Source organism: Pinus tabuliformis, chromosome 9 (assembly GCF_031772625.1).
Source record: "Pinus tabuliformis cultivar Carrire ecotype Pingquan chromosome 9, CPIR1, whole genome shotgun sequence".
NCBI lineage: Eukaryota > Viridiplantae > Streptophyta > Pinopsida > Pinales > Pinaceae > Pinus > Pinus tabuliformis.
This window is the reverse complement of record NC_142307.1, coordinates 1356790957-1356802297: the sequence shown is the minus strand read 5'-3', so window position 1 is coordinate 1356802297 and position 11341 is coordinate 1356790957. Positions and strand designations below refer to the sequence as shown.

The 11341-nt window shown below is 38.8% G+C and overlaps 1 pseudogene; it reads right to left on the bottom strand.

Annotated features, from left to right (window-relative positions):
• Window positions 1–627: 627 nt before the first annotated feature.
• Window positions 628–1134, bottom strand: LOC149153540 (cytochrome P450 78A4 pseudogene; annotated as a pseudogene).
• Window positions 1135–11341: the final 10207 nt, after the last annotated feature.

Here is an 11341-nt window from a genome sequence, read left to right as displayed (position 1 = left end):
TTGCTTAGTATAGGCACCCACATATCACATCACTAATCATACTTCATAATAATCACATTATAATCCCATTTTCCAACCAAAACAGATCAATATCAGAGAAAGTATATTATAGACCCAAAAAGATCGGAAGCTCCCAAAATAAACCCCATGGCAAATATCATCAAAACCACCAAGAGTCAAGATTGTAGAATAATATACATTATTTTCCTGTAATAAGAACCTGAAAATATGACAATAAGCTTATTTATAGACTTATATTATCACATAAAAGAATGGTTTTAATTTTTGTGATTGTTATAATGAAGTTCATTTGATGATTTCCATCCATTCTTGTTCATTCACAGATTTCTATTCATTTTTGATAGCTTGAGTGACTGAAAGTGTTGGCAATATCTTGTTGAATTTCTTAATTGTGTGTTTGATTATATCTATTTTCTTGTTTATATTTGCTTTTGCTAACTTCGTCTACAAGCAAATAATCGAACAACCAAACTGGAATCCATTGAAAATGATGCAGCGAATTGGCCACCCAAAGATTCATAGTGGCGAGACCCAGAGCCTTTCAAGGATCCTTATGTCGATTGTTGATTCCCCGAATATTTGGGAATCAGACAGAGATGGACGAGGTCAATTATTTGACCACCCCATGTCTGTCTGATTCCCAAGTATTTCGAAATTCATCAATCCACATAAGCTCAGGAGAGCCTTTCTGGGGCAGACTCCACGACCTACACCAAAAGGCGCCAACCTCAGATCATTCCCCCTTACATCCACGTTTCTCCCATCCTCCCCCTCGACGAACCTCTCAGAGTGAAACTCATTTGGCAATTCCCAAATCTGAAGATTGTGAGTAGACCACATATTCACCATGGCGATCATACTAGCTGGAACACATAATCCACTTGTCATTTCCACATCCTCAGTTGACAGATGGGCCCAGGACAAAAGGGGACCAGGCAGATGCATTCGTAAAGTCTCTTTCACCACTGCTTGGAAATACGGCAGCTTAGGAATATCCTCATCCCTAACACTTTGCTCATGCCCGACTACTTGGTCCAGCTCTGCCTGGGCTTTCTTCTGAGCTTCAAGATTCAGAACCATCTCTGCCATGGTCCACTCTGTGAGAAAATTCATTGTGTCGGTACCATGAAAAATCATCTCCTATAGTACTACAATCACGCCCTCCTCATCAAGTTTATCTTCTCCTTGCAGCGAAAGCAAAACATCAACAAAATCAGAATTTGTGTTGCTCTCCTTACGCGGGCTCTGCCTATGATCTTGGATAATATTTTTAACAAAACTTTTCATCCGGGATCTTCCTATGCTCTTGGATAATATTTTTAACAAAACTTTTCACCCGTAGCACGAGCTTGGCACAACGAACATGGTTACGAAGAGGTTCAAAAATTCACAGCCATGGGAGCTGATCAACTCAGTTAAAAGCTCCCAGCAATTGAAACCCCTCATCCACAATTGCTTGCAGGTTCTTAACTTCTTCACTTTCAGAACTCATATCAAACCTCCTTCCAAAAACACTTTCCATGATATTGTTCAGAGCAGTTCCTTGAAGATGCCCTCTAAGCCTAACAACCCCATATTGATACTCATTTTGGATTTTGACAAGCATTTCAACAACATCAGCTTGGCATCCAACTTCATATGCAGCAATGAGCTTCTTGGCACCGTGAAAACAAGCTAGACAGTCAAGCTTGTGGTGAGAAAGACCAAGACCCTCATCAAAGGAACGATCCATCCAGCCAGCATCACCATTTGTAAAACATGCAAAACTGGAAACCAAATCAAATGTATATTAATTGATCTTAAAGAATTATGTACATGATGTGCATATTAATACATACATGAAACAGTTGAATTAGTGCCCGGGAGTTCTTGGACTCCAATAAATACCCAAACTGACCCAAGGTTAATCTTGAGGATTAGCTATCTAACAATACCCCCTTAATCTGAAGGGATATACCAAAGTCCAAGAATGAGAGCTCAAAATGCAAAAATGCATATCATCCAAGAGTTGAATGTCTCCCAAAAATGGTTTTTATGGATGACCACAAACCAAGATGGGAGAACTCAAAGTCTCAACCAACACCAACTCTAAAACCTTCATAGCGGTTCTCAGAACAACAAAAAATGTGGTTTTAAGGTGACCACAAACTCTGGAACTATCACAACAGTTCCTCGAACAATTCCGAACGTGGAAGTGCTGAATCAACTCAAATCTAACTGAGGCTCACTTGACATCTCGAACTCGAACCTGTAGCAGACCATCAACAGTTCCCCCTTTGTCAGATACAGTGTGAGAAGTACTCTTCATCATTGCAAGCCTGGTCATCACTCTAGAACATATTCTTCGGTATGACCTGTAAATCTTCTTGGTTGTTTTCGTCCAATCCTAAGAAGAAATCCATCTGAAATTTACCTTCTCTCTTGCAGTAGTCTTATTTTTGGAACATCTATTTGTATAATGATTTCACTTTCCACAATTCTCACACCGGTGAAGATCAAAACATTTATCCTTCACATATCCAACTCTGTTACACTATTGGCATCTATCAACTTGTTCTAGAGCAACACCGTCTAGAAATCCAACACTTCATAATTGTATTGGTTTGGAAACATCTGGAATGTGAAAAGATATATCCAAAATATCCTCGTTGTAACCCAAACTAATTTTTTGTTTATTGTGTCTAATCTCTTCCCATGGTCTTATGACAGTTTTGGGAATAACACGTTTCTCATAAGAACTTTCAGTTGCATCTAAATTTTTTTTGAAACCACTGCATTACTCTGATCATTTTCTGACTGATGATCAGGCTCAAACAAACTGTTATTATGAACAAGAACAGGTTCAGAATTCTTCTTTTGCAGTTCTTCTCGCTGAAACTAGGACTCTAGCTCCAAAAATTCAATTTTTCTTTTCGCATTTTGCAAATATATTTGAATGTCAAAGAGTTTGTCCTTGCTGACTTGGACACTATTATGAACACTGGATGACATTAAACTATGTAATAACTGCAACAAATCATCGACTTTGGCCATTTTCTTGAGCAATCAACTTTGAAAAAGAGGTGTCAGCTACCACCGAAAATGCACCCAATATAAACAAATTTACGATGATTTAACTGGGTGTCAGGTTCAACCGAAAATGCACCCGTTTACAACAAATTTCAACAACAAAAAAATTTATCACATTTCTACAAATAGAATGTCACCTTCTTGTGACAACTTTCATCAAAATATCTTTCAAAATTGTCTCTACAAAGTTTTGAACTTGAGACCTTCAATAAACCAAATTACTATATAAACTTCACTAACCACAATGCCCTTTACTTTTCTTTTCTTTTCTTGTTTTCATAATCATATGTTAACCAAATTAAACTTTAATGCTCAATCAAAAACGGATGTGTGCAACCCAACAGGGTCTTCAAGAAGAAAATAGTAATTTTGAAATTACAAGCTTCCTTTTCTGTTGTGGTTATTCAACTTCAAGTGGGTATTGACGTTGAAGTTATCTTATATTCTTACCAGATTCATTTCTTCAACAAAGAATTTACAAACAAATTGAAACCTCCTCAAGCGTGTTGAACAAAATATGACTTCAAAAATCGACTTTTACCACGTTCTGAGCAACGACGCATAAAAATCGTTATGAGAGATGACAGTTGTTGTTCTCAATCACTGCATGACGTAAACAAATGAACTAGCATAGTCTTTTTTTTTTTTACCGTACTCTCCAAGAGGGGTTGACTTTCTTCCTGGTTCCCACTCATGGACAAATTTTTTAAAAAGTGTACTTGTATTTGTGCTCTTTATTATATTCTGACAGTGAATGGTCGAATGCTATATTCCTACAGTGAATGATGGAATGCAATCCACTTGTAGAGTATAATGTTGGAAATCAACCCAACACTAATGGCCTTCAACAAATAATTGTATTCCGTGGACTGTTAAAGAATTGGTCTTCCCCTAATAAACCAAAAAATATGTGAGATACCCAACTAGGAATAGCGTGAATAGCACGATGATCAATTCAAACAATTGACTCATTCCGATGGGAGAGCCACATGCCCTTTGGGGAATTCTTAAGTGCTGATGATTCAAAGAATGCTTTGAGGAATGATAGAAAAAGTCAGAAAAGGTGAGAAAATAAATTAATGGGCAAAAGACAGAGTGCAGCAATTGCTGAATTTGATGGAAAAAGGTTTGTCTTGGAGATTCTTGCTTTGTCGTGCTCAATGCCAACAAGAAGATTCAATCTCTACAAATATTGTGTGGCCCGGATTTGTTCCTTCTTGAAGGAACAACAGGAATTGAATAGAGTGTGGTATATTAACAGTTATTTATGTATGTACAACCCAAACTACCTTGAAAGGCCCCACATGATGGTTTTAAACAAGCTTGATCTTCCAGAGGCAAAAGAGAGGTTTGATTTTATGTCCAAAGAGATAGAACGGATTGGTTCCCTTGAAAATGTACCTGAAGATGTGCACATGTTGGTAGAAGGAAACGATTGTGAGGATGCGTGGATAAATCTATCTACCTTTGTTTGAAGGTTGTTGTTGTACCATGGACTGCTTCATTTCCGCGCCTCCATGTCTTCCTCATTCCAAATTCAGAATTCTACCTTCTTGGACAGGACTCACTTAATATATCTGTTAGATTTATGACAGAGAAGAATGTCGAGACAGGCTTGGCTTTGTTTTCTCTAGGAGCAGTGATAGTGGCATTATCTAGCATTCAAAGGTGGAAAACGTAGACCTTGCAACACAGTGGCCATTTCACCAAAATTCATGTCGATAGATTCTTTCACTGATTTTTTATTCATTCACCGACCCAATCTAGCCATGTCGCCTCACAATCCACATCCCTTCTTCATACAAGTACAACATGTGGTTAATGCTCATACAGCACTCAAGAATTCCATAACGCTCAGACATCCCTTAAGAATGCCACAAAACTAGTGGCACAATTTAATTAACCAAGGGATGAACTACCCACTCTGATACCACTGTAAAACACACGAAACTGGAAACCAAATCAAATGTATATTAATTGATCTCAAATAATTATGTACATGATGTACATATTAATATATATAGGAAACAGTTGAATTAGTTCTTAAGAGTTTTCGGACTCCAATAACTACCCAAACTGACCCAAGGTTAATCCTAAGGATTAGTTATCTAACCTCATTTAGGACCTCTATCCGTTGAACTCAATCTATCTCTCTATCTCTTTTGCAGCCACCTCTGCATAATGGCAAATATACCGATCAGCAACTAAAGAACCCAATAACAAGCATATAATAACCTCCTTTTCTCGCAGTTGTTGCGCCTAACATGGCTACATAATCTGTATGTTGTCTCACCTCAGCTCACACTAGGTTAGTTGTCCATTGTCTATCTGTAGTAGCCGTCAATAGTTGTCATTCGTAGTTTCCATAGTTTTTGTCGCTGCATCCGTTGTCATAGACCAAGATGGTGAACCGCTATGAGACCATGTCGTAGACCAAGACGGTGAACCGTTGTGAGACCAAGATGGATGTAGGTTCATGTGTCAAATTTGGATAAGCCCGAGGAGGACGAAAACTATTCTCTCTGATTTGTTGCAATGAACAGTGTCTGGACATCAATGACACTTCTTTAATCAGGTAAATGTTGAAATGGTACTTTCAACTGCAAAACCGCCAGTTCGATGTACAGGCCTGCAGCATGGAGCTATCTTTTGCGTGACGTGCAGTGGAATTTTCATTGATGGCCAGGTTTATCAGTAAAGCAATAAATGAAATTTACTATGGTTGGTAAATGTAGGTAAAGTCTTTAATTTCATTGTTTTTTTTTTCTTGTTGGTTGTTGAAGATGCAATGTAATGCAATACGCAGTAGTAAAAAAAAAAAAGGGGGAATACACAGCAGTGTTAATTTTCAGCAAAAACATAGTTTTTTTTTTGTAATGCACAACAGTGCAGAGACAGTGTGTTAATTTTTTGAGAAACAGAGTGTGTGTAATGCACAACAGTGCAAAGACAGTGGGTTGATTTTCAGAGGAGACAGAGTATTTTGCTTTTTGTAATGCACAACAGTGCATGTTAAACACACATGGGCAGCAACATAAAATAGGAAAGATAAAACATTACAGTACATTTTTTATTAACAATTGATACACATTTATAGTACATATTGTGACCGTTGGGTTTCACATCCCAAGGTCTCTTGGACTGCTTTGTCTATTCGGCTTCCACACTAACCCATTGAGGATTAGGTGTCCAACATTCCCCCCCTTAATCCGAAGGGTTATGTATGAGTCCAAGAAGAGAGATGTAATACAAAATGTGCAAAAATGCATGGCAGCACTAGGCTGAATGTGCTCTCTGAAATGTTGGTATAAAAGGCGGTGGTTTAAGGATGACCACCAACACTGGAATGCTTAGTGCAGTTCCCGGAACTCTTCCAAAACTGGTAAGGAGCTGAAGTATTTTGCTAGAGGAAGTGCTCTTATTGTTTTGAAGAGGGAAACCTTCAACCAATAAAGGGAGGTCTCACCTCGCATAAAAGGGAGAACTTCAACCTGAAAAGGGAAGTCTCAACCTGTGATGGTTTAAGGATGACCAACAACTCTGGAATGCTTAATGCAATTCCTAGAACTCTTCCAAAATTGGCAAGAAGCTGGAGTCTTCTGCTATAGGAAGTGTTCTCAATTTTGTTCCTGGAATTCTTCCAAAACTGGCAAGCAGCTGAAGTCTTCTACTAGAGGAAGTGTCACAGATTACCAATTGAAGGCATGTTCACGGGCATCTTTGTCTCTGGCTACAACTCTGAAACTGGTGTGGCAGGTTGTGGCTCAGGCTCGCTTGATGTGACTTTGAAGCTTGTAGATGACCATCATTTCCCCCCTATCAGATACAAGGTGAGATGATGGAGAAAACTCAACTGCAAGATTGTTCAATACTCTGGAACAAGTTCTGACATGTGATTTGTGTATCTTCTTGGTTGTTGATGCCCATTGCCAAGAAGCGATCCATCCAAGATGAATATTTGTTCTTGCAAGATGTTTGTTTCTGAAGCATCTGTGTGAAGAATGGGTGGTTTTATGACAGTGCTTACATGGATGAAGATCAAAACAATGATCTTTCAGATGGCCAACTCGATCACAGTGTTGGCATTTCACAATCTGTTGATGTTGTTGTTGTTGTTGCTATGGAAGAGGGGTAGAGTCTGGAACAGCTGAAGCTGAACTGTCATGAGGAGTAGGTGAACTGTCATGAATGAATCCAGCACTCTGAAACTGAATGGGCTTTGAGTAGTCTGGAATATGAAAGGACAAGTCCTTGTCATATCCAAGACCGGTTCTGTGCTTGTTGTGGACAAGCTGTTCCCAAGGTTTGATGATGGGCTTGGGAAGTGCAGACTGAGTTTCTGCGTCTGCATGTACAACTGCTGCTTTATTGGGTATTAAATCTGAACCAACTGTAACATTATTGTCTCGCTGTTTATGGGAGTCTGTTTCAATCTTCTGAACAGAAACAGGTTCAGAATGATGACTCCACTGTTGTAATTCTTCCTGCTGTAGCTTTGTCTCAAGCTGCAAAAACTCAATATTCTCATGTGCATTTTGGAGACAAATTTTAATATTGGAAAGAGAGGTTTTGTTGATCTTAACCATCTCATCAACAGTGGAAAGTATTAAATTATTCAGTAGTTTCAATACATCATCTATTCTATCCATTTCAGACCAATATAATCAGAGAAGTGATGTTATCTTCAGCTACAAATTGGTCTATAAAATGATAAATAATTGCAACTATTAGATGAGTAGCAGGATACCAGACAGCACAGTACCAATTTCAATGTAGCAAATGACTCGCTGCTTTAATGTACTTGAATACAATTTAGATGCAGATCACCTATGGATATAATGAGTATTTCAGCCTCCAATTTGACTCCTTAATTAATTTGGCATAGGCAATATATTTGGAACACAAACTCGCCCTTGACACCTTGAGATTTCAGAGCACAATTAAATCTGGTGTAATTTCTCCACAAAGATCTCAGCCTTTGACAGTCAGATGGAGCCAAGAATAAACAGTTTTTTGTTTGCTATGTTCAACCCTTTTTCGTTGGTGTAAACACTAGCAAGAAACCCAACCTCTTCACTGTTGTAGCAGCTCCCACACACTGATGCTCTGTGTGACTCGGCCTTCCTAATGGAAGAAATATATATCTGAAAAAATATGCAGAGCGCTTGAGAAAGCAGACTTGACTTCCACACTCATTGAAGTTTCTGTTCAATGCTTTAAACACTGTGTATATAATGCAAACTGTTTCACCGAATCATATATATATATATATATATATATATATATATATATATATATATATATATATATATATATAAGGAGAGCACCAAGAGTACTGCATTATGGAGAACACCGAATTATACAGGCACACGTTCAAGGAAGTTGAGGCATATCAATGTAATCTTCAACGCTCATGTGCAGAATAAGAACAAGGAACCAATCCTTTGTGAGAAAACTTGGTCCGCATAAATTCTAGGGATGCAGAGAATCAACCATCGACACTTAATAATCAGCATATAAAACTTCAGCGTAAATGTAATTTGGCACGGAAATATATATGACAGGACGCATGTGCGTTTGGTAACCAGAAAGGATGGGTGTGATTGGTAGCCGAAATAGGAAATGTTAAAGCAAAAATGGCAGATCTGTCACGCTGAGCTCTGATCCAACATAGATTTATAACATCAACACATTCTTCCAACACGGGTTTCAGGGATTTCCAAGTGCAATTCTGAAGATTGCTTTTGCAGCTTCACAATAGAGACCATAGGCTTAATTCCAATGCTCATATATGCCATCACTTCCTTTACAACCTTTCAAAGACTTTTCAACACATAAAAAATATAACATGACTTTTAGCGTTCATGGTTTATCAACGCATTGAACAACATGTTTATGTGACAAAACGAATTACATAGTTGTAGCTTGGAGATAGAAAGAGACTGCGGCTTGGAGCACCATTCAACATGATGGTTGCATTTCCAGTTCTGCTCTCAGCGTTACCACACCACGCTGAGATATCTCGCTTGCTATGATTTCAAAATAAAACAATCCTAGATCTCAATGGCGGGACAGGAGGAGCGAATTCAATGAGAGAAAACCTGATGACCAGACAGCCAAGGAGTCCACGATCTCTTCCGCAGTACAAGAGGATGTCTTATGGCAGAATTCCAAAGACTATCCAGGTTTCTGGATCTATGGGCACGGAAAGGGCAGAGATTGAGCCACGGAAAATGTTTCAGTTTATCCTCTTGAAGTTCATACCTCTCTATTCATATATTTTTTTTTAATTGCTCATAACCTCTAATTTCAACAGCTCTTCATTCAATCTAGCCTTGTTAAAAGAATTATATACTGAATATTTTACAAGCACGGCTTTAGATCGTGAAATTTACCACAGCAAGGGGCTTCACGCTACTGCTAAAGAATCAAGATTTGATTTCAAGGAAGAAATGCTCGAGGGATTAAATCACATCCAGAGATTAATCTTCCCATACCAAACACATCTCCACGCATGAACAACACATCTCCACGCTTCCGCTGCGCCACGCTCAGCACATCTGTTTTAATACATCGGTTATTTTTTTTTTTTTTTGAATGAGACAGCGTAGTATTCCGAAAGTGTAGTATTCTGGCACAGCGTAGTGGATAGGTGTGATGTCGCTGGATTGGTGAGCGTTATGTAAAAACAAACTCAACGGAGCAAAGAATAATACCATGTCAGAGAATAATGGTAAATCGCAGATGGAGCAGCGCTTTTAAATGGGGCGTTTATGGACAGAGAGCGCAGGTAATGGCAGAGAATGAGAGCGCAGGTACAGAGAGCGCCGGTATGGCAGACAGAGGTCAGAGATGTCAGTCAGCAGCGGATTTCAGGCAGAAAATTCTCAGGACAGAGCGCATGCAGTGTCAGGAGCAGCTAATTATATGGAGGAGCAGCGCAGGCATTGTCAGGGGTATGGAGGCGCTTCTATATGGAGAGCAGACACCAGCAGCGGTATTAACAGGTTGCAGCTAAAATTTAGCTGAAGAAATATTCATGAGAAAATATTCATGAAGTTCATGGCAGAAATAAACTGCACAGAAAGGCCATAAAACAAATGGCTCAAATTAATTATGCAAGGCAGGAATACGCCTGCTCTGATACCATGTTAAACACACATGGGCAGCAACATAAAATAGGAAAGATAAAACATTACAGTACATTTTTTATTAACAATTGATACACATTTATAGTACATATTGTGACCGTTGGGTTTCACATCCCAAGGTCTCTTGGACTGCTTTGTCTATTCGGCTTCCACACTAACCCATTGAGGATTAGGTGTCCAACAGTGCAGACACAGTAGTGTCAATTTGCAGGCAGAGACAGAGTGAAATCTTTGGAAGTGCATCTGAAGCGTTCCTGCTGTAATCCCTCTGTGAGAGGAAGAATTTTGTAACAACAGTCTTGTTAGTTAATACAAGTGTTTTTTTTTTTTTTGGGTTGCTGAAACTCTGTCTTTAGCAAATAGTTTCTCTGCATCAAAAACAGAGTGTTGTTGAAACTCCAATTTCAGCGTTGCTGAAACACCGTTGCTGAAACTCTATTGACGAAACTCTGTTGCTGAAACACTGTATTCAGCAAACAATTTTTAGTTTCCTGTGTTAGAAACAGAGCGTTAAAAACAGAGCATTATTCTTTGTTTGTCTGTTCTGGAATTATCAGAAATTCCCAACATGGTATCAGAGCTTGTCCAGGCTCTTTGAAGGTGTCAAGGAAGCTGAAGGAAGGATTCCTTGTTGCAGCAGCTCCTCCAGCAGAGTGAAGACTCAGTCAAAAAAGAATCCAAGGTATTTCTCAAGTTTGTTTGTGTGTTACTGTTAAGGACAGTCAGTTTAAATACACAGTCAAGTATTTTGAAGGATAGTTAAGAGTGGAAGAATGGCTGGAGCCAGCACGAGCATGGGTATTTGTAATACCCAGCTCCCACAATTTAATGAAAAAAACTATGACTATTGGGCAATAACTATGAGAGCTTTGCTTGCTTCCCAAGACTTATGGGAATTTGTTGAGTATGGTTTTGAACAACCAGTAGATGAAGATGAGTTTAATAATTTGACTCAGGCAGAGAAAGAACTGTTGAAGAGCAATAAGAAAAAGGATTCCAAAGCCCTCTACCTTTTGTATCAAGCAGTGCATGAGAGTGTGTTTCCAAGGATAGCAGCAGCCAAGACATCTAAAGAATCATGGCAAACTCTCAAGATAGCC